The sequence below is a fragment of the Solanum pennellii genome, chromosome 9 (assembly GCF_001406875.1).
Source record: "Solanum pennellii chromosome 9, SPENNV200".
Taxonomy (NCBI): domain Eukaryota; kingdom Viridiplantae; phylum Streptophyta; class Magnoliopsida; order Solanales; family Solanaceae; genus Solanum; species Solanum pennellii.
In genome coordinates, this window is record NC_028645.1 from 62,970,036 (window position 1) to 62,975,836 (window position 5,801).

The 5,801-nt window shown below is 32.3% G+C and overlaps 1 pseudogene; it reads right to left on the minus strand.

The window, feature by feature from the left end:
* Positions 1 to 4,368: 4,368 nt before the first annotated feature.
* Positions 4,369 to 5,801, minus strand: part of LOC107030266 — a 3,085-nt pseudogene continuing 1,652 nt past the window's right edge.

Consider the following 5,801-nt stretch of genomic DNA (forward strand, 5'->3'; position numbering starts at 1 on the left):
ATGCAGAAGAGATATTCAAGACTTTTAAATCGATCGAGAATCAAGAAAGCGAAAGCTATTCAACATGTAAAAGCCTGTGAGTTTGAAACTGTTACACAATTTAAGAAGTTCTTGACTGTGTAAATTGTTTTCTGATTGATAGTTAGAGTCTCTATTTAAGGTTCATTGTACAAGAAGTGGGTTTTGCTTCTTGTAGAGTCGAGTTTTTGTAAGGTTTGTAACAAGAGGTGGGTTTGGCTTCTTGGAGAGTAGAGTTAGTCGATTATAGTTAATCGAGAGTTGTTGTTGTGGTGAGGTTATTGGTTATCAAGTTGTAATCATAGATCATCATATTTGAATAAATAAAATGAGGTTTTTCATTCCTTGGTTGGGGAAGGTTTTAACTTCAAGTTTTCGTGTTCTGTTGTAAACAAACTTACAAAAACCTGGTTCTTGTTCTAGTGGTAAGGTTTCTTGAGAGTATGTACTCAACAATTTTAAATATCAATACAATCTTTGAGAAATCTAATCCAAGACGTGAGATTTCTACGTTTTTCCACAAGTAATTTCATTGAATCAAAACCTAGGACAACATAGAAAAGTACACAAAGGAACAGAAAGTTAAAACTTGCAAATGGGAACAAGTAGAGAATCCAAAGAAATAAGCAAGTTAAGAGGGCATTTTTAACAATTGTAATTGGAAAATATGGTTAACTTGGGGATTCAACAGACAGAGCACAAAGTGAAAGAGCAAGTGTAATATCATGTTAACCAAATACTACATGGTGTTAAAGAATGATTACGATAACATTGAATTCACATTGACCATCAAACAACATGATAATCAACAAAAGATCTAGTGACACTTAACTATATAAAAAAAAACTTAAAATTTCTATTAATATTGGACAATGAAAATGGTTAAGAACAACTACATTTTTGCTGAAATAAGCGTACTTCATATAGACAATACCATCATCACAGTATAGGAGATCATATATGTATAAGAAACCTAAACAACTAAATTGAAAGTTGTACAAGCAGGAAAATTTAGCTAAATATGCATAACGAGAAGTTGAGATTCATACATATATGAAAGGAGAAGTTGAGCATCCCATAAGCTTAGGATAATATCAAGCTAAAAGAGCATATGCGATAACAAAGAACAAAATTAGTTTTAGGTTGGACAAAGACCCATTCTGAACCAAAACTAAGAAGATTAACAAATTTAAAAATTATTTAAATCGATAGCTACTAAAATGGATTCAAATCTATAATAAGAAAAGTTGACATGGAACGAACACTCCCATAACTTGAAATAATTAGTTTTATCAATTCAAAATACGAGATAACCGTGAGTATACGACCAACTCCATTATATAAGAGATTTTGGAGATACAACTAACAATGGATGGGTCACAACACCTAATTTGCAAGTAACAAAGATGATTTCGAACTTCACGATTGAACCACAACTCTCATAGCCTGTCAGATGAGATTAACAGTGAAACAAAAAGAAAATAGGAAGAAACCTACTCAAAAGCCAATTTTGAGCACAACGGAACCACATAACAACATGAGTAGTGAACAAGTTAAACCACCAATTATTATACCATCTTCACGTCAGTCTAACAGCAGGAGACATGATCAGACCATAAAATTAAACTACTGTTAATTCACGACGAATAGACTAAAATCATAAAAAAAAGTGTTATCTTTTCGGGGCAGTGGACTGAGAATAAAATCAGCCAAAGAGAGTAACAATTTCTTACACCGATTATTGCCAAAAAACCTAACTCCAAAACCTTTTCTCGAATCACTGAATGTAGAGAATGATTTATAGGGGAAAATTGGGTGATTTAGGGGAGAAGTACGTGTTCAAGTTTTGAATTCCTTTACTCTTTTTCAAGGCAAAGGATAGGGTTGTTGTGCAGGCCTACGACTCTACGAAAAGGGAAAAAAATATGTGAGGGCGGCTGATGTTGATGTCTCAAAGTCGCGTCATGTTGTTGTTAACATTTGGAGAAAGTTGAAATTTCTGTGTTGCTTTTGCTAAAAAAGAAACGAGCTGGTCGGATTAGGGGTATCAAATGGACGGGTTGGTTGAAACAGGTAATATTAAAATGGATTGAAACACAAAATCAACTTGAATCTTGACTTGCCCAAGATTAAATGGTTGGGTTCAAATGGGCTAAAAACACATATCGGGTCTTGATTCGCATTTGACCCGATTAATCTCAATAATTTCAATATAGTGATATTTAACTTTTATAAATGTAATACATATTTCAGCTTAAGATTTTTGTAAAAAAAATTGATAAATGAATAGATAAATCCTAAAAGATATTTAATTGATAAAATAATTCATACCTTTAATATAGGAACATATCTTTGTAAAGAGCTTTAAAACATGTTGAAATTGGATATTTAATTAAGCTCAATTGATGATTCTCTGAAACTAGGTTATGCTTAAATGGGTTGAAATTGAACCTAATTCAAATTATGTCGATCCCAACCCTTAAAATTTTGGATAGATTGGAAAAGTTACCTATGTTTGGTTTCATTTTTTACACCCCTAGGTTGGATATATATTAAGGTGTCCGGAAATAGTTTGGAATTTGAGGGGGAAATGGCCCAAAAAATGAAATAAAATTTGATGTAAGGATTGGCTAAAATTGCAATTGAGAAAAGGACCAATTATTACAATTATAGCCAATTGAAGTTAAGAACCTAACCGAATTGATCAAATATAGTGAACTCGGCTAGTAGTTAAATAAGATGAATTAGTATGATTAATTAATGAGGTTCTTAATCTTAAGGAAATATAATAAACAACTTAATAAAATAAATAATTTGAAATTATGCCATGATTTAAACTAAACTATTTAATAAAATAATTACTAAAATAAAAAAATTTTGAGACATTTTTCAAAAATTCATAAAATATATTATTCAAAAATTATAAAAAGGTGACAAAATGATTTAAAAGTAACTTGCAAATTATTATTATTATTTTAAATTTTTCTAAAATTAATTATTTTAAATCACTTGATATTGAAGAAGCTCGATGATTAATTTATATCGCGGACGACCAAAATTGGGTGTCAACAGTAGCATAAAAAATTCCACTGAAAAGAGATGGAGCCACAATTTGATGATCCACGAGAAGAGGATTGCGTTGCAGGTTTCCCATTGCTCCTAATATTCTTTCTCGAACGAGCTCTTTAAGCATTTTTCGAGTATGAACTCTAATTTTCTCTTTGCATGATGTACTATGTACATCGATCTTTGCCATAATCCATAGTTATCAGATTTTTTTAATTGAATCAGACTTAATATAAACCCAGATCCATCTGATGAGGTCTCTTTTTTGAAAAAAAAAACTGTAAAACGAGACATAAAAAAGAGACTGAAAAAGAGACTTCAACGGCAGGTTACTATAATGTATATGACCTTTTGGTAGAGACCTCATGAGATTGTCGAATCGAGACCTCACGAGGTAACCATAAATTTCCCGATTTTTTTTGAAAAGAGACCTCATTAGCTCGCAATTTCATAATTAACTTTTGTTTTATTTTTAATAAAGGTGGCCTCATGAGGTCAACATTATATTATTTATATTCATTTTATATTTAAATAAAGAGATTTTGTGAGGTCCATACAGTTAATTAAATTTATTTAAATTTCTAAATAGAGACCTTATGAGGTTGCTTTAATTAAAAAAAAAAGTAAACAACGACCTCATGAGGTCTATGAAATTGCCAAAAAGAGACCTCATGAAGTCTCTTTACTGCATTTCTAAAAAATAAACTGCAAAAAAGAGCCTTCATGAGGTCTCTTTCGTGAAATTTCAGGAAAATAAAATGCAGAAAAGAGACTTTTATGAAATTTTTGGAAAATAAGATGCAAAAAAAAATAAAATATACCTCACGAGGTCTCTTTTCCTGGAAAAAAACTGGCAGTTTCTTACTATTTTTGCACTTGTTCATCACCTGTCATATTAATTCGATATCTCTCTAATTATCTAAATCAAGCTCAAAGAGTTTTCAACAATCAACTGATACAATACATTTACTAAATATTCCCTTATCAACTCAATATCCATAAGTTATATAATAAGATTTCAGTGTTATCATGCATTCACAAAATAAATAAGTCCCACAACAAGATTATAAAGTAAAGAACTTAGATTATCTATTACAACTGTAAATCTGTCATATTTCTTTGTTAACTATACACTGGATATCGAGTAGGTTGAGACTGAGAGAGTCGAGGAGGGAAAGTGACATCATTGGAACACGGGGGAATCCCTCTTGAAGCAAGTAATGCATCGAATTGAGCCTTAAGACCCGCATGCTCTAAGTCCCTTCGCCTTTTCCTATCCTGCGACTATTCGACTTGGCTAGATAGCTCAGCTATATTTTGCTCCATAGACAAATTTTTCTTCATCGATTCATCATCACAGGAACTACTTAGGCCTTCAAACTCGGAATGATATTCAGAAAGGTTTGTTGCGGTATTTCGTAGGCATACCCATATCTACTCGGCCCACCAATTAAGTCTAACCACACTCTCTCAGCCTGTTATTGAGTAAGTGACATACCTCAATTTTCTTCTAGCTGAGTTTGTCGTAAATCCTCCAAAGCTTGAAGATATCAATTCTAAATTGAATTATTAATATTAGAATATATGTTTAGAAAATAATTAACTATTATTTCAAATTAGAGGCTTACATAAGTGATTTCAGCTCGCGGCTCAGCCCACACGTCTGGATCTTCGGGATTTTTCTTCTTTCTTATGTGTGTTACCTTGAATGTCTCAGCCTGAGTTACCGGTCTTCCTAGTTCCTTTTCCTACAGATAAAACTAATTAAGTTATGATCAAGAGTAATTAAATATTAATACCTAAAATATATAAAAGCTTAAATAAAAGTAATACATATCAATTTCTTCCCCACACTTCCTTGATTTTGAGCCCCACTTGCGTGTAGAGAACCACTCTTAGTAGATGATCTAGCCTTTTACCCATCTCACTTATCTGGTTAAATATTAAATCATTCATCCAATGCACAAGTAATTTTTCCCAATTATCTGATATAATCCACCAAGGATTCTTATTATTTTTACGAGCATTAATCAACAAACTAGCAAGAACACACACAACTTTCTTGTGAAAGTTTGCACAAATTTTGGCCTCATGTTTCGGACACCAAGCACATTTTTTTCTGCAATGAAAGCAGAATTTTTTTAATTAATATTGAAGACAAGTATTTCAATAGTATTAAACAAATAAATTTAAATATACCCTGATCTCCAAAAATATTTGTCTCTTTAGATTGCTTTGCATGCCCCAAGTCGGAAAAACATCTCTATAGAGATCGTTAATTGCTTGAGAAATGATCCCCATAGCATCATCTAGATTAAATCTGTGATACAAAATTTTAACAGTTATAGGTTAAAACAAAGACAATTAAACGAGATAATCATAAACATAAGATATTTTGTAAAATATAAAATCTTACATATAGCCGTCAGTTTCGATGACAAGTCTATTATTCATATCCCTCATGCCAACTCGTGTAAGGACTTGACCAAGTTTAGCTGACTGATTTGTGGTAGGAGTGTTAGTCTCAAAACCATTACCTTAAAGGTGAAGACTCGATATCCAAAGTTATGAAGTAGATGGTAATGAAGGTTGTGAGTCTGCAGGGTTGTGAGTAATTGTGCGAGAGACAGTAGAGCCTCTGGAGACAAAACACTATTTTATGTGGGGTAGCATACCCTGATGTGGGCATCATCACATGTTTCTGGGGGGGGGGGGTG